This window comes from Bos mutus, chromosome 14 (genome assembly GCF_027580195.1).
Source record: "Bos mutus isolate GX-2022 chromosome 14, NWIPB_WYAK_1.1, whole genome shotgun sequence".
Classification (NCBI taxonomy): Eukaryota; Metazoa; Chordata; class Mammalia; order Artiodactyla; family Bovidae; genus Bos; species Bos mutus.
Window position 1 is genome coordinate 11,527,527 of NC_091630.1, and position 18,822 is coordinate 11,546,348.

At 42.1% G+C, this 18,822-nt stretch overlaps 1 non-coding gene across 1 annotated transcript; it reads right to left on the reverse strand.

Moving 5' to 3' along the window:
• Positions 1-16,800: 16,800 nt before the first annotated feature.
• Positions 16,801-16,872, reverse strand: TRNAC-GCA (transfer RNA cysteine (anticodon GCA)). Its single transcript has one exon. It is a non-coding gene; the product is annotated as a tRNA-Cys (tRNA).
• Positions 16,873-18,822: the final 1,950 nt, after the last annotated feature.

Sequence of the window (18,822 nt, forward strand, 5' to 3'; positions counted from 1 at the left end):
AGATTCTTTGCCGCTGACCACCAGGGAAGCCCCGCGTCACTCCTGATCATGCACAAAGCTGTTTTCTTGGGGTCTGCTTTCCTCAAAACGGTTCACCACTTTCTGTACAACAACTTTATTTTTTCCAATCAGTCAGCTACTGTAAGTCAGACCGATTTCCTTTTCCCTCGATAAAATTCAACTCCATTCCACATGCCATCTTTACTGATAACTTACACCCTGCTTTCCTATTGTTTGCTGAAAATTTTTTATTTCTGTTAGCTTTAATCACATACCTAAATTAGAATCCTCATCTCTTAAAACCTTCATTTCCTGTGGAAACTAAGCAGTAAGCAATTAATGTCCTCTGCATTAGTATTTTGGAGACTAGTAACAAATACCGTGATAATTTCTAAAAAAAACCAAAATACTTTCAGATTGAGAACATCGCAGGGCAGCACCAAACACATTCATTAATAGTTTTAAATATCTTTAGTTTCTCTGTAAAAGTAAGTCAATGTTCAGTAATTAATGTTTCAGTATCTTATTTGAGAATGACCCAGCTATTCAATAAACTTTCCTCACTTAATTTAATGCAATTCCAGAATTTTAAGTTAGCAAAATTGCAAAGACTATTTTAGAGACTTCTAAAGCATATTCATTCTTAACAGTTTATCTAAACGTTCTAATCTCATTTACATTTTCTATCCCTAAAAGTTTCTTTATATTGAATAAGGTGATGGCACCCCACTCCAGTACTCTTGCCTAGAAAATCCCATGGACAGAGGAGCCTGGTAGGCTGAAGTCCACGGGGTCGTTAAGAGTCTGACATGACTGAGCAACTTCACTTTCACTTTTCACTTTCATGCATTGGAGAAGGAAATGGCAACCCACTCCAGTGTTCTTGCCTGGAGAATCCCAGGAACGAGGGAGCCTGGTGGGCTGCCATCTATGGGGTCACACAGAGTCGGACACGACTGAAGCAACTTAGCAGCAGCAGCAGAGCCACCACCAGCTGATGGATATCTAACCTAGATAGCATATTCAAAAGCAGAGACATTACTTTGCCAACTAAGGTCCGTCTAGTCAAGGCTATGGTTTTTCCTGTGGTCATGTATGGATGTGAGAGTTGGACTGTGAAGAAGGCTGAGCGCCAAAGAATTGATGCTTTTGAACTGTGGTGTTGGAGAAGACTCTTGAGAGTCCCTTGGACTGCAAGGAGATCCAACCAGTCCATTCTGAAAGAGATCAGCCCTGGGATTTCTTTGGAAGGAATGATGCTAAAGCTGAAACTCCAGTACTTTGGCCACCTGATGTGAAGAGTTGACTCATTGGAAAAGACTCTGATGCTGGGAGGGATTGGGGGCAGGAGAAGAAGGGGACGACAGAGGATGAGATGGCTGGATGGCAGCACTGACTCATGAGTCTGAGTGAACTCCTGGAGTTGGTGATGGACAGGGAGGCCTGGCGTGCTGCGATGGGGTCACAAAGAGTCGGACATGACTAAGCAGCTGAACTGAACTGAGCTGATGGGTGTGTCGCTTATTTTGCTGATCTGTTACAAAGAGCATACACTGAGGCTCTAGAACTACTCAACCATCTTGGATCTATTTGCTTCTTGGTCCTTGGGTGATGTCTTTCTTTCAAAAATTGTGCCCTGCCCCCTCCCCTCCTGTTTTATTTCCCACTCTCAGATATTTTACTCCCACATTCTTATGGGAAGCCGAGGGGTGATGGAAACCTCTCCTAGCCATCATTGTGATGTGGAAATGTTGTGACTGCTTCCTTAGCCCTCTTTTGAATCTCCTTAGTAATGAATCCCTTTTTGTAACAGCATCAGAGTACAAAAGTGTATGTAAATAACAAAAGATATGGTAAACATCTGATAGATAAAGAAACTTTGTTACAGTAACCAGAATTATGAATCATTACATTTAACCTACAAAATAATTCTAGTTAAATATTTCTCTGTAAGAGACCTTTGGGGCACTCGAAAGTATCCCAAAGTTAGCTGGAACTCAAAAGAAATTTAATTACAATTTGATATTTGGGAAGCTTGTCAATAAGTTTTAAAACAGTTGGTCAAGCTAAATCATTTTAAGACAATACTCATTGCTTAGCCAAAGTAACCAGAGATCTCAAAAGCAAATATTAATACAAATACCATAAAGGCAAAGATATTTACATAGTCTGTAGTAAAAAGCAGTGTTTCAACAATACTGGAGGAAAAAACAAAAACTGTTTTACAGAAGAAGCCAATTCTGACTCTATGTTTCTTTGACTTGCTTTTCCTTGCTTTTGTTATTATGATCATACCTAAGGGCCTGCTTCAGAGGACTCTGTCTCTCGCCTGAGGGTAAACTGAAGTGACTTTGTTCAGTTCTCAGATGATCTGACCCTGCCCACCCGTGAATGAAAAGAGATTAACACTTCCGAAGGCTGGTCATTCCCTAGGAGATGTTTTGCTAGACTGAAGACCCTTTCACTTTACTTCCCCACTGCCTCTCCCTCTCTATTCTGTCTTTTGACTTTAGTTCCTCCTGGCTTCTTTCTCTTTCACTCTATGAAAAGAACTTCTCATCCAGACCCCAATAAGATGGTTATTTTGAGGCAATAACCTGCCATCTTCTTGGTCAGCTGGCTCCTTTGTCTTAACCCCTCATCTCTCAAACTTACTGGCCTATCGTGCGGCAAGCAGAGCAAGCTTGAACTCAGTAACAGAATGACAGAACCAGGGATTCAGGGTTGATGGCGTTCTCAAAGGAGAAAAGTTAGAAAAGAAGGCAGCTTCATCATGAGTAGAGGGACCATGGTATCTCACACTTTATCTTTTCCCAGGTGGAAGTGGGGCCAGGCAGGGATAGTGAGATGTCCCATACATCAGGTGACTTGAGAGGGAAATTGGGGAGCATCCTTGTTAGCAGGAAAGATCACTGAAGCCAAGACTGAATGAATGACATGGTGGCTTCAAACCCAGCTGGGATCCTGGCCTTACTGGAACGAAATGCTACAAGGGCTTATGAGCAGATAAAGAAGACCAGAAAGAGGAAACAGCATTATATTTGGAGTCTCACCCAGTGGAGAGGACATTTTTTAATACTGAGGGCCAATAACCAGAGAAAAATAATCAATTGATATAAGTTATATAAGAAAAATTTCCTCATAATTTGGCAAGTTTTAAGATAATTATATAATCAGATCAGGTCAGTCGCTCAGTCGTGTCCGACTCTTTGCGACCCCATGAATCGCAGCACGCCAGGCCTCCCTGTCCATCAACTCCCGGAGTTCACTGAGACTCACGTCCATCGGGTCAGTGATGCCATCCAGCCATCTCATCCTCTGTCGTCCCCTTCTCCTCCTGCCCCCAATCCCTCCCAGCATCAGAGTCTTTTCCAGTGAGTCAACTCTTCGCATCAGGTGGCCAAAGTACTGGAGTTTCAGCTTTAGCATCATTCCTTCTGTCACAGTAGTGTATGTTCCTCGGTTCTTTGTCTCGTCACAAAAAGATTTGGAGCGACGGACATTAAAGCCCTCGGCGCGTCACAGCTCTTGGGTCTTGGACAAACAGTGCTACAGCTCTTAGGCAAATCAGTGTTACAGCTCTATTTTATTTAGAAGATGGCAGGAGAATCCAAGACTTGAAGAGAAGAGAGTTGAGGAGTGCATGGGGGAAGGTGGGGAGAGAGAGTGGGGGGAGAGAGAGAGAGAGAGAGAGAGAGAGAGAGAGAGAGAGAGAGAGAGGGAGAGAGAGGGGGAGAGAGAGAGAGAGGGAGGGAGAGAGGGGGGGAGAGAGAGAGAGAGAGGGGAGAGGGGGGAGAGAGAGAGGAGAGCACGCGCTCATGCACGTGGGGGAGAGAGTCTGAGAGAAAGCGCTTTGGCTCCTCCTTTTATATGTTATTTTCCTCCACCTGGGCCTGCCCTATGCAAATTGGGCTTAGCCAGGAGTGCTGTTTGTTCTGCCTGAAGTCTTCACTCTGGTCCTCGGACCTTCCTTGTCTTTTAGTCACCGCCATTTTGGACTCCTTTTCCCTCTTCTACCTACCTAACACTTGCAAAGAAATCCCAGGGCTGATCTCCTTCAGAATGGACTGGTTGGATCTCCTACCAGTGGTTTGTAATATTAGTAAAATATGTACTGCAGTTTGACTCTAATGCTAAAAAAGATACAGAGACAGAGCAAATGTATAGAAAGACAGAAAGTCAAAAGACAGAGATAAAAACAGGGACTAGGAGAAAGAGAGAAACAAGCTTGAACTTGGTAACAAAACCAGTCTTGTTCCAGCCCATTTTTAACAAAATCCACTTAACCAACTAAACTCAAGCCAGTCTTAGAGAATCCTGATCATGCATAATTTGGTATCTTTTATTCCTTATACCTTCCACTGAAAATATTAAGGAATCCAAGCTTGATCTGCTCACCACACAACAGGCCAATGAATCCGAAAGACAAGGTGTTGAGGCAAGGAAGACACTTTAATTGAGAGTCAGCAGACCGAGAAGATGGCCAGCTAGCACCTCAAAATAACTATTTTATCGGGGTGTGGATGCCAAGTTCTTTAATCAATCAGAGAGAAAGAAGCAATGAGGAAATAAAGACAAAAGGCAGAACAGAGAGGGAGATGCAGTGGGCAACTAAAGTGAAAGGGTCTTTGTTCTACAAAACAACTCCAAGGGAATGGCAAGCCTTCAGAAGGGGTGTGTTAATTTCTTCTATTCACACATGGGCAGGGACAGACTATCTATCCATCAGCTGGACAAAGGCACTTTAGCTTACAGTCAAGCAGAGGGTTAGCATCTTCCAGGCAAGTCACTAAGTATCATTATAATAATAAAAGCAAGTCAAAGGAACAGTTTCCAACATGGAGTCAGAACTGGCTTCCTCCCTACAACAAAAACTCACCTAGAGCCAGACATTCTGGAATATGAAGTCAAGTGGGCCTTAGGAAGCATCACTATGAACAAAGCTAGTGGAGGTGATGGAATTCCAGTTGAACTATTTCAAATCCTAAAAGATGATGCTGTGAAAGTGCTGCACTCAATATGCCAGCAAATTTGGAAAACTGAGCAGTGGCCACAGGGCTAGAAAAGGTCCATTTTCATTCCAAACACAAAGGCAATGTCAAAGAATGTTCAAACTACTGCACAATTGTACTCATCTCACATGCTAGCAAAATAATGCTCAAAATTCCCCAAGCCAGGCTTCAGCAATACATGAACCATGAAATTCCAGATGTTCAAGCTGAATTTAGAAAAGGCAGAGGAACCAGAGATCAAATTGCCAACATCCACTGGATCATCGAACAAGCAAGAGAGTTCCAGACAAACATCTACTTCTGTTTTATTGACTATGTCAAAGCCTTTGACTATGTGGATCACAACAAACTGTGGAAAATTCTGCAAGAGATGGAACTACCAGACCACCTGACCTGCCTCTTGAGAAACCTGTATGCAGGTCAGGAAGCAACAGTTAGAACTGGATATGGAACAACAGACTGGTTCCAAATAGGAAAAGGAATACATCAAGGCTGTATATTGTCACTGCTTATTTAACTTGTATGCAGAGTACATCATGAGAAATGCTGGACTGGAAGAAACACAAGCTGGAATCAAGATTGCCGGGAGAACTATCAATAACCTCAGATAAGACACCACACTTATGGCAGAAAGTGAAGAACTAAAGAACCTCTTGATGAAAGAAGAGAGAGAAAAAGCTGGCTTAAAACTCAACATTCAGAAAACTAAAATCATGGCATCTGGTCCGATCACTTCATGGCAAATAGATGGGCAAACAATGGAAACAGTGACAGACTTTATTTTTGGGGGCTTCAAAATCACTGCAGATGGTAACTGCAGCAATGAAATTAAAAGACGCTTGCTCCTTAGAAGAAAACCTATTACAAACCTAGACAGCATATTAAAAAGCAGAGACATTACTTTGCCAACAAAGGTCCATCTAGTTAAAGCTATGATCTTTCCAGTAGTCATGTGTGGATGTGAGAGTTGGTCTATAAAGAAAGCTGAGTGCCAAAGAATTGATGCTTTTGAACTGTGGTGTTGGAGAAGACTCTTGAGAGTCCCTTAGACTGTCAGGAGATCCAATCAGTCCATTCTAAAGGAAATCAGTCCAGAAAAGTCATTGGAAGGACTGATGCTGAAGCTGAAACTCCAGTACCTTGGCCACCTGATGTGAAGAGCTGACTCGTTGGAAAAGACCCTGATGCTGGGAAAGATTGAGGGCAGGATGAGAAGGGGACGACAGAGGATGAGATGGTTGGATGGCATCACCGACTCAAGGGACATGAGTTTGGGTGAACTCCAGGAGTTGGTGATGGACAGGGAGGCCTGGTGTGCTGCGGTCCAAAGAGTCAGACAGGACTGAGCAACTGAACTGACTGCAACAAAAACACATATCTTGCTTTCCTTAAGTTTTGTGGATTTTTTTATGTTGAGATACTTTTCTTGTTGACAAATCTGTAACAGATGGAATAAGGTCTTATTTGACATCTAGAAATCAGATTGATTATATTCTTTGCAGCCAAAGATGGAGAAGCTCTATACAGTCAGCAAAAACAAGACTAGGAGCTGACTGTGGCTCAGACCATGAACTCCTTATTGCCAAATTCAGACTGAAATTGAAGAAAGTAGGGAAAACCACTAGACCATTCAGGTATGACCTAAATCAAATCCCTTATGATTATACAGTGGAAGTGAGAAATAGATATAAGGGCCTAGATCTGTTAGATAGAGTGCCTGATGAGCTATGGAATGAGGTTCATGACATTGTACAGGAGACAGGGATCAAGACCATCCCCATGGAAAAGAAATGCAAAAAAGCAAAATGGCTGTCTGGGGAGGCCTTACAAATAGCTGTGAAAAGAAGAGAAGCGAAAAGCAAAGGAGAAAAGGAAAGATATAAACATTCCAAAGAATAGCAAGAAGAGATAAGAAAGCCTTCTTCAGCGATCAATGCGAAGAAGTAGAGGAAAACAACAGAATGGGAAATACTAGAGATCTCTTCAAGAAGATCAGATATACCAAAGGAACATTTCGTGCAAAGATGGGCTTGATAAAGGACAGAAATGGTATAGACCTAACAGAAGCAGAAGATATTAAGAAGAGATGGCAAGAATACACAGAAGAACTGTACAAAAAAGATCTTCACGACCCAGATAATCAGGATGGTGTGATCACTGACCTAGAGCCAGACATCCTGGAATGTGAAGTCAAGTGGGCCTTAGAAAGCATCACTATGAACAAAGCTAGCGGAGGTGATAGAATTCTAATTGAGCTATTCCAAATCCTGAAATATGATGTTGTGAAAGTGCTACACTCAATATGTCAGCAAATTTGGAAAACTCAGCAGTGGCCACAGGACTGGAAAAGGTCAGTTATTATTCCAATCCCAAAGAAAGGCAATGCCAAAGAATGCTCAAACTACCACACAATTGCACTCATCTCACACGCTAGTAAAGTAATGCTCAAAATTCTCCAAGCCAGGCTTCAGCAATATGTGAACCGTGAACTTCCTGATGTTCAAGCTGGTTTTAAAAAAGGCAGAGGAACCAGAAATCAAATTGCCAACATCCACCGGATCATCGAAAAAGCAAGAGAGTTCCAGAAAAACATCTATTTCTGCTTTATAGACTATGCCAAAGCCTTTGACTGTGTGGATCACAATAAACTGTGGAAAATTCTCTTTGATTTCTTTCACCAGTGTTTTATAGTTTTCTATATATAGGTCTTTAGTTTCTTTAGGTAGATATATTCCTAAGTATTTTATTTTTTCCGTTGCAATGGTGAATGGAATTGTTTCCTTAATTCCTCTTTCTGTTTTCTCATTATTAGTGTATAGGAATGCAAGGGATTTCTGTGTGTTGATTTTGTATCCTGCAACTTTACTATAATCGTTGATTAGTTCTAGTAATTTTCTGGTGGAGTCTTTAGGGTTTTCTATGTAAAGGATCATGTCATCTGCAAATAGTGAGAGTTTTACTTCTTCTTTTCCAATTTGGATTCCTTTTATTTCTTTTTCTGCTCTGATTGCTGTGCTCCACTAATAGATGGAGAAATATACCATGTTCGTGGATTGGAAGAATCAATATAGTGAAAATGAATATACTACCCAAAGCAATTTATAGATTCAATGCAATCCCTATCAAGCTACCAACAGTATTCTTCACAGAGCTAGAACAAATAATTTCACAATTTGTATGGAAATACAAAAAACCTCGAATAGCCAAAGCAATCTTGAGAAAGAAGAATGGAACTGGAGGAATCAACCTACCTGACTTCAGGCTCTACTACAAAGCCACAGTTATCAAGACAGTATGGTACTGGCACAAAGACAGAAATATTGATCAATGGAACAAAATAGAAAGCCCAGAGATAAATCCACGCACATATGGACACCTTATCTTTGACAAAGGAGGCAAGAATATACAATGGATTAAAGACAATCTTTTTAACAAATGGTGCTGGGAAAACTGGTCAACCACTTGTAAAAGAATGAAACTAGAACACTTTCTAACACCATATACAAAAATAAACTCAAAATGGATTAAAGATCTCAACGTAAGACCAGAAACTATAAAACTCCTAGAGGAGAACATAGGCAAAACACTCTCCGACATACATCACAGCAGGATTCTCCATGACCCACCTCCCAGAATATTGGAAATAAAAGCAAAAATAAGCAAATGGGACCTAATTAAACTTAAAAGCTTCTGCACAACAAAGGAAACTATTAGCAAGGTGAAAAGGCAGCCTTCAGAATGGGAGAAAATAATAGCAAATGAAGCAACTGACAAACAACTAATCTCAAAAATATACAAGCAACTCCTACAGCTCAACTCCAGAAAAATAAATGACCCAATCAAAAAATGGGCCAAAGAACTAAATAGACATTTCTCCAAAGAAGACATACAGACGGCTAACAAACACATGAAAAGATGCTCAACATCACTCATTATCAGAGAAATGCAAATCAAAACCACTATGAGGTACCATTTCACACCAGTCAGAATGGCTGCGATCCAAAAGTCTACAAGCAATAAATGCTGGAGAGGGTGTGGAGAAAAGGGAACCCTCTTACACTGTTGGTGGGAATGCAAACTAGTACAGCCACTATGGAGAACAGTGTGGAGATTCCTTAAAAAACTGGAAATAGAACTGCCTTATGATCCAGCAATCCCACTGCTGGGCATACACACCGAGGAAACCAGAAGGGAAAGAGACATGTGTACCCCAATGTTCATCACAGCACTGTTTACAATACCCAGGACATGGAAGCAACCTAGATGCCCATCAGCAGATGAATGGATAAGAAAGCTGTGGTACATATACACAATGGAGTATTACTCAGCCATTAAAAAGAATACATTTGAATCAGTTCTAATGAGGTGGATGAAACTGGAACCTATTATACAGAGTGAAGTAAGCCAGAAAGAACAACACCAATACAGTATACTAAAGCATATATATGGAATTTAGAAAGATGGTAACAATAACCCTGTGTACGAGACAGCAAAAGAGACACTGATGTATAGATCAGTCTTATGGACTCTGTGGGAGAGGGAGAGGGTGGGGAGATTTGGGAGAATGGCATTGAAACATGTGTAATATCATGTATGAAACGAGTCACCAGTCCAGGTTCAATGCACGATGCTGGATGCTTGGGGCTGGTGCACTGGGATGGCCCAGAGGGAAGGTATGGGGAGGGAGGAGGGAGGAGAGTTCAGGGTGGGGAGCACGGGTATACCTGTGGCGGATTCATTTTGATGTTGGGCAAAACTAATACAATATTGTAAAGTTTAAAAATAAAATAAAATTTAAAAACTAAAAAAAAAAAAAAAAATGTGGAAAATTCTGAAAGAGATGGGAATACCAGACCAACTGACCTGCCTCTTGAGAAACCTGTATGCAGGTCAGGAAGCAACAGTTAGAACTGGACATGGAACAACAGACTGGTTCCAAATAGGAAAAGGAGTACGTCAAGGCTGTATATTGTCACCCTGCTTATTTAACTTGTATACAGAGTACATCATGAGAAACGCTGGACTGGAAGAAACACAAGCTGGAATCAAGATTGCTGGGAGAAACATCAGTAACCTCAGATATGCAGATGACACCACCCTTATGGCAGAAAGTGAAGAGGAACTAAAAAGCCTCTTGATGAAGGTGAAAGAGGAGAGTGAACAAGTTGGCTTAAAGCTCAACATTCAGAAAATGAAGATCATGGCATCTGGTCCCATCACTTCATGGGAAATAGATGGGGAAACAGTGGAAACAGTGTCAGACTTAATTTTTCTGGCCTCCAAAATCACTACAGATGGTGACTGCAGCCATGAAATCAAAAGACGCTTACTCCTTGGAAGGAAAGTTATGACCAACCTAGATAGCATATTCAAAAGCAGATACATTACTTTGCCAACAAAGGTTTGTCTAGTCAAGGCTATGGTTTTTTCTGTGGTCATGTATGGATGTGAGAGTTGGACTGTGAAGAAGGCTGAGCGCTGAAGAATTGATGCTTTTGAACTGTGGTGTTGGAGAAGACTCCTGATAGTCCCTTGGACTGCAAGGAGATCCAACCAGTCCATTCTGAAGGAGATCAGCCCTGGGATTTCTTTGGATGGAATGATGCTAAAGCTGAAACTCCAGTACTTTGGCCACCTCATGCGAAGAGTTGACTCATTGGAAAAGACTCTGATGCTGGGAGGGATTGGGGGCAAGAGGAGAAGGGGACGACAGAGGATGAGATGGCTGGATGGCATCACTGACTCGATGGACATGAGTCTGAGTGAACTCTGGGAGTTGGTGATGGACAGGGAGGCCTGGCCTGCGGGGGTTCATGGGGTCGCAAAGAGTCAGACACGACTGAGCGACTGATCTGATCTGATCTGAAACTTAGGTACAACAGAATTAAACTTAACATAGATAACTCTAAGGACATGTCTATGTTAATCATACCAACAAGCTTCAGCCACCTTCAATAGCAGATATCAATTTAGTACTGAATATTTCCCAGAATATAGGTCCTAATATTTATCTTGGCCAATTTTCTATATATTTAGATTTAATTTCTCAGTGCTTGCTTTCAAGTATCAAAATTCAGAACTTAGAGATACCAAGGAAATATTTAATGAAAACATGAGCAAAATAAAGACAGAAATGGAAAAGACCTAACAGACTCAGTAGAGATTAAGAATGGTAAGAATACACAGAAGAGCAGTACAAAAAATGTCTTTATGACCTGGATAGCCAGGATGGTGTAGTCACTCACCTGGAGCCAGACATCTTACGGTGTGAAGTTAAGTGGGCAAAAAAGTTAACAAAGTTAGTGGAGGTGATGAAATTCCAGCTGAACTATTTAAAAAGCTAAAAGATGATGCTGTTAAAGTGCTGCACTCAATATGCCAGCAAAGTGGAAAACTTAGCAGTGGCAATGGGACTGGAAAAAGTCATTTTTTATTCCAATCTCAAAGAAGGCAATGCCAAAGAATATTCCAACTACTGCACAATTGCACTTATTTCACATGGTAGCAAGGTCATGCTCAAAATCCTCCAAGCTAGGCTTCAACAGTATGTAAACTAAGAACTTCCAGATGTACAAGCTAGATTTAGAAAAGTCAGAGGAGCCAGAAGAACCAATCCAATTACCAACATCCATTGGATCATAGAAAAAGCTAGAGAATTTCAGAAAAACCTGCTTCATTGACTACGCTAAAGCCTTTGACTCTGTGGATCAAAACAAACCAGAAAATGTTTAAGGAGATGGGTGACCACCTTATCTGCCTCCTGAGAAATCTGTATGAGGGTTAAGAAGCACCAGTTAGAAACACACATGGAACAACTGACTGGTTCAAAACTGGAAAAGGAGTATGACAAGGCTGTATATCGTCACCTTGCTTATTTAACTTTGATGCAGAGTGCATTGTGCACAATGCCAGGCTGGATGAAGCACAAGCTGGAATCAAGATTGCTGGGAGAAATATTGACAACCTCAGATATGGAGATGATACCACTGTCAACTAAAAATATATATAACTTGAGATTTGTGAGTTAAGTTTTATTTGGGGTGAAATGAGGACCGCAGCCCAGGAGGCAACACCTCAGATAGCTCTGAGAGATTACTCCAAAGAAGGAGTCAGGGAAGGTCAATATATAAGATTTCAGTGAAGGGGAGCTGAGTGCAATCAAGGGCTTAGTTTACAAAAGTTTTGTCACAAGGAGCTGATCTGGAAGGGATTAAGTGATTTTCTAGATTTGAAGAGGTGCAAACATTGGGATCATGAAATCAGTTCCTAAAAATATCTAAAGACCTGTTCCACCAGATTCCCTGGAGCACAGAGGGCCTCACTCCACCCTGAACTCCTTCAGAGGGTGTTGAAGGTCAACAGCTGCAGCAACACAGGGTTCAGTCTCCACAGAGGCAGATGGCAAATGCCCTTGTTGTTGTCAGTCTTAAAGGAAATCAGCCCTGAATATTCGTTGGAAGGACTGATGCTGAAGTTCCAATACTTTGGCTACCTGAAGCAAAGAGCCAGCTCATTGGAAAAGAACCTGATGCTGGGAAAGATTGAAAGCAGGAGAAGTGGGCAACAGACGATGAGATGGTTGGATGGCATCCCCCAATCAATGGACATGAGTTTGAGCAAACTTCAGGAGATAGTGAAGGACAGGGAAGCCTGGCATGCTGCAGTCCATGCGGTCGCAAAGAGTTGGACATGACTGAGCAACTGAACAACTTTCAAGTCAATTAGAATAGTTCATTTACAAAGTAAATTTTACATAAAGGCCAAACCAGAAATCTCAGTTTTTTATGCTTGAGTTCTAAACGCTTTTTCCTGCTTCCCACTTTTTCCCCAAAGGGCCTGGGCACAAGGGGAGAGAAACTTCAGTCCAATTTCACATCCTGTGCCAGTAAAGGTCTAATTGTTAGTTTTAGACCAATTTTTTGGCTTTGAGTGAGTGTCTGACTCTTTGCGACCTCATGAATTCTAGCCTGCCAGGCTCCTCTGTCCATGGAATTCTCTAGGCCAGAATATTGGAATGGGTAGCCATTCCATTCTCGAGGGGATCTTCCCAACCCAGAGACCTCACTTCTTCAAGGAATCTTCCCAACCCAGGGATCGGACCCAGGTCTCCCACATTGCTGACAGATTTCTCTACTGTCTGAGCCACCAGGGAAGCCTATAGGTTGACCAGTCATTTAAAACTTTTCCAAAAGAGTTCCCTGGTAAGGGGGTGGGTAGAATCTTAGAGGAAGCGCTTCCTATTTTAGCTCAAGCAGTTTGTACCAGATGCCTGCACACTCAAACCAATCGGCAGGCTCAAACCAAAGCAACCAAACAAAAGTGAAACCTCACCAGCTGGAAGTCATACTCAAAATAAATGGCAAAGAGATACCCAGAAATCAAAAAGCCAAATGGTAAAAATGCCCCAAGAGGACAGCAAAGAGATGCTCAGAAATCAAAGCCAAATGGCGTGAATGCCCCAAACAAGATTTACCACTCCCTCTAGACCTGTGACCTTGTCCAAGGTGTGCCTTACAAAAGGAGTTCCCCTTCACAGGAAGAACTCCCCCAGTTGAAATCAAAGTTCTCCAGATTGCCACCAAAATTCCCCAGAAGAGGCAAGGTCAAAGAGGTCCTGGTGTACACTCCATGAGACTTACCAAATTGCTGGCAGGTGTGTTGCAATGTACCAAAGGCATGCTTTCTAATCCTCCAAAAGTTAATGTCTTCTCAGAGTAGAAGTCTTCAAAGAAAGGCAAAGAAAGCCTGGGCAGCTGCTAGGGCGACCTCTCCCCTGTTCTCTGCAGCAAACTTGGAGTTCTGTAGCCCAAAAGGAAGAGGGGATGTGATCCCAGCACAGCCCTACAGCAGGGGAACCCTGAGGGCCTAACCTCAGAGAAATCTTCCAACTCTCCTAGAGGAGAGAGGCTGGGGTGGGGAGAGATCCAAAAGTGTCCAATCAAGCTGAGTGGCCCTGCGGGGCCACCTGCCCACGATCAGATCCCGGACGAGTCCACAAATTTGTAGTCAGAATCTTAGCTCTCTGTGCACCAATGCCAAGCAGAAATACAGAGATAGAATTATGGAGGAGATAGAGTGGCTTTGTTACTTTGCCAGGCAAAGGAGGAACACAGTAGGTTAGCTAGTGCCTGGAGTCAGGAACTTCTCCATGGTGAGTAAGAAAAGTTTATATACTCAGGCAGGAGTATGGGATAAGGATCAAGGCAGTAACACTCTTATATTCTTTCCAGTTTCAAAAGGGTGGGGCTGTTGACAAGATTAGGGTGTGTGCAAGTTCCTAGGGGACCTCTCCTCTGTTCTCTGCAGCAAACTTGGAGTTCTATAGCCCAGACAGGGTGTGACCCTGGCACAGCCCTACAGCAGGGGAACCCTGAGGGCCTGACCTCACAGAAATCTTCCAACCTTCCAATTCATGTGTTTGAGTAAGCTCCGGGAGTTGGTGATGCACAGGGAGGCCTGGTGTGCTGCAGTCCATGGGGTCGCAAAGAGTCAGACATGACTGAGCGACTGAACTTAAGTGAACTGAGGGTCCTAGGGGGTCCATCTCCTAATCCTTTTGTTTTAGTTTATGTATTTGGCTATGTCAGGTCTTGTAGCATGTGGGATCTTCATTGCTTCATGTGGGATCTTTCATTGTTTGAACTCAAGTGGAAAAAAACTGAGATTTCTGGATTGGTCTTTATGTAAAAGTTAACTTGTAAATGAACTATTTTAACTGACTTGAAAGTAAGTGCTTATAAATTAAATCTATAGAGAACTGGCCAAGATAAGTTTTAGAACCCATGATCTGGGAAATATTCTGTACTGAACTGATATCTGCTATTGAAGGTGGCTTAGGCTTGTTGGTTTGATTAATATAGACATGTCATTAGAGTGTTGAGTGTTAAGTATAGTGTTTCTGTTGAATTTAGATTTGCTAGAGGTTAAATAAGACCTTACTCCATCTGTTACATATTTGTTAACAATAAAGGCAACTCAATGTAAGAAACCAAATTTTTAGGAAAATAATATATGTGTTTTCAGTAGAAAATGCAAGGAATAAAAGATTGAATTATGCTTTATCAGAATTTGTAAGATTGGACTGTTTAGTTAGGTAAATGGATTTTATTAGAAATGGGCAAGAACAAGACTGGTTTTGGTTTCTTCCTCTAGTATTCTTGAGATGTTAACTACATCTGTATGAGATGAGTTTCTTTGCCTTTAAGGAATTTGTATTAATATTTGCTTTTGAGATCCCTGGTTACTTTGGTTAAGGAATGGGTATTGTTACACAATGACTGATCTTGATCAAGTGTTTTAAAACTTTTTGACAAACTTCCCAAATATCAAATTTTAATTAAAGTTCTTTTGAGTTCCCTCTATCTTTGGGATACTTTAGAGGGCCCCCTAGAATTATTATAGAGCTAGCTCTTTGCATCAGATGGCCAAAGTATTGGAGTTTCAGCTTCAGCATCAGTCCTTCCAATAAATATTCAAGAATGATTTCTTTTAGGATTGACTGGTTCGATTTCCTTGCAGTCCAGGTGACTCTCAAGAGCCTTCTCCAACACCACAGTTTGAAAGCATCTGTTCTTCAGTGCTCAGCCTTCTTTATGGTCCAACTCTCACATCCATACTTGACTATTGGAAAAAACCATAGCTTGGACATTTGTCAGCAAAGTGATGTACTTTTTAATATGCTGGCAAGGTTCATCATAGCTTTCCTTCCAAGAAGCAATCATCTTTTAATTTCATGACTACAGTTACCATTCTTAGTGATTTGGGAGCCCAAGAAAATAAAATCTGTCACTACTTCTTTTTTCAGTTCAGTCGCTCCATCATGTCCAGCTCTTTGCGACCCCATGGACTGAAGCACACCAGGCTTCCCTGTCCATCACCAACTCCCAGAGCTTGCTCAAACTCATGTCCATCGAGTCGGTGTTGCCATCCAACCATCTCATCCTCTGTCGTCCCCTTCTCCTCTCGCCTTCAATCTTTCCCAGCATCAGGGTCTTCTCCAGGAGTCAGTTCTTTGCATCAGCTTTCTTTATGGTCCAACTCTCACATTCGTACATGACTATTGGAAAAACCATAGCTTTGACTAGACAGACCTTTGTCAGCAAAGTATTGTCTCTGCTTTTTAATATGCTGTCTAGTTTTGTCATTGCTTTTCTTCCAAGGAGCAAGAGTCTTTTAATTCCATGGCTGCAGTCACCATCTGCAGTGATTTTGGAGCCCAGGAATATAAAGTCTCTGTTCCCAGTGCTTCCTCATCTATTTGCTGGGAAGTGATGGGACCGGATGCCATGATCTTCAAGAGCTGTCTTGTGCCTCAGGCTCCTAAATCAGGTATCCAGAGATTTTTATTCCCTGACAGGCAGCATCGATGCCTCTACTCAGCCTTGCAACAGTTACAGAAGGTGGATATCACCCCTCTGCTTCCCATAGGAATATGGGGGTCAAATATCTTCAGAGGGAAATGAAGCAAGAGAGAGGGGGAAGGCACAAACTTTGAAGAAATGACATAGCCTAAGGACATGACATAGACTGATTAGAAGCAAGTAGGTCCAAAATAGTTTACTAGTCCTTGCTCTTTGTAACAGATCAGCAGATCAGCAAGCTAAGTAACCTGCTGCCAGTGAGTGGTGATGTAAAGAAACTTTTAAGGATAAAGTGAGTAATGTGAAGTCACCCAGTTGTGTCCAACTCTTTGTGACCCCATGGACGGTAGCCCACCAGGCTCCTCCGTCCATAGAATTTTCCAGGCAAGAGTACTGGAATGAGTTGCCATTTCCTTCTCCAAGGGATCTTCCCGACCCAGGGATCGAACCTGGGTCTTCTGCGTTGCAGGCAGACACTTTACCATCTGAGCTACCAGGGAATCCCTAAATGCGATAAGAGCTTATAGATAAACTGTTAAGAATACTTATGTTTTGGAAATGTCTGTCTCTCCAGATATTAGTAACTTGAAATTTTAGAGTTGCAAATCAAGTGAAGGAAATTTATTGAAAAGCCAGGTCATTCTCAAAGAAAATAAGATACTGAAACATAAATGACTGTACATTGGCTTCCTCTTACAGAGAAACTATAGATTATTATTAAATAGAATTATTAATGTTTGGTGCCATTCTGAGATGTTCTCAGTCAGAAAGCAAGTTGTTGTGTTTTTTTTGTTGTTGTTGTTGTTGTTTTTTAGAAATAATCACTGGTGTTTGCCTACCAATCTACAACATACTAATATAGACGATAGTTCATAATTGCTTACTTCTTAGTTTTCACAAGAATTTAAGGTTTTAAGAGATGAAGACTCTAATTTAAGCATATGATTAAAGCTAACAGAAATAGTAAAAAACATTCAGAATAAAGAAGAGAAACCTTTCTAACATGGGAAGTACAATTAAGCAGCGTATTCCAACAAATTGGACAATTGTTAACCACTATGCATGAGTTTGTGTTCCATGGGTCTCTCCCTTTCCTGGATGCTCCCTAACATCCCTTCAAAGCAGGAGACTGGGAACTGCAGAAATTATGGAAAAGAACAATGTGTAAGCAGCAACTTGAAGAAAAAGGGAAAAGATTCTATGCTCCTCAAGACTGAGGAGTATCAAACAGGTAGGTAGAATAGGGAAAAGGAGTCCAAAATGGCGGTGGCTAACTTTATTTTTCTGGGCTCCAAAATCACTACAGATGGTGACTGCAGCCATGAAATTAAAAGACGCTTACTCCTTGGAAGGAAAGTTATGACCAACCTAGATAGCATATTCAAAAGCAGAGACATTACTTTGCCAACAAAGGTTCGTCTAGTCAAGGCTGTGGTTTTTCCTGTGGTCGTGTATGGATGTGAGAGTCAGACTGTGAAGAAGGCTGAGGGTCGAAGAATTGATGCCTTTGAACTGTGGTGTTGGAGAAGACTCTTGAGAGTCCCTTGGATTGCAAGGAGATCCAACCAGTCCATTCTGAAGGAGATCAGCCCTGGGATTTCTTTGGATGGAATGATGCTAAAGCTGAAACTCCAGTACTTTGGCCACCTCATGTGAAGAGTTGACTCATTGGAAAAGACTCTGATGCTGGGAGGGATTGGGGGCAGGAGGAGAAGGGGATGACAGAGGATGAGATGGCTGGATGGCTTCACTGACTCGATGGACGTGAGTCTCAGTGAACTCTGGGAGTTGGTGATGAACAGGGAGGCCTGGCGTGCTGCGATTCATGGGGTCGCAAAGAGTCGGATACAACTGAGCGACTGATGTGATCTGATCTGAAAAGACAAGGAAGGTGAAAGGAAGGTCGGAGGACCAGAGTGAAGACTTCAGGCAGAACAAACAGCACTCCTGGCTAAGCCCAGTTTGCATAGGGCAGGCCCAGGTGGAGGAAAAAACATATAAAAGGAGGAGCCAAAGCGGGCTCTCTCTCTCTCTCCCTCTCTCCCTCTCTCCTCTCTCCCTCTCTCCCTCTCTCCCTCTCCCTCTCCCTCCCCCGCGTGCTCCTCCACTCTCTTCTCTTCCAGTGGTGCACCCTTTCTCTCTCTCACTCTCTCTCCCTCCCCTGCGCGCTCCTCCACTCTCTTCTCTTCGAGTCTTGGATTCTCCTGCTATCTTCTAAATAAAATAGAGCTGTAACATTGATTTGCTAAGAGCTATAACACGCTTTGTCCAAGACTCGAGAGCTGCAACACGCCAAGGGCTTTAATGTCCGTCGCTCCAAATCTTTGTTGTGACGAGACAAAGAACTGAGGAACATACACTTGCGTGACAAAACAAAAGGTGGGGTTGACGCTGAGCAGGGCCCTGTGGAACGCCTGGACATGGAAGCCTTTTTGTCCTTCATTTCTTAT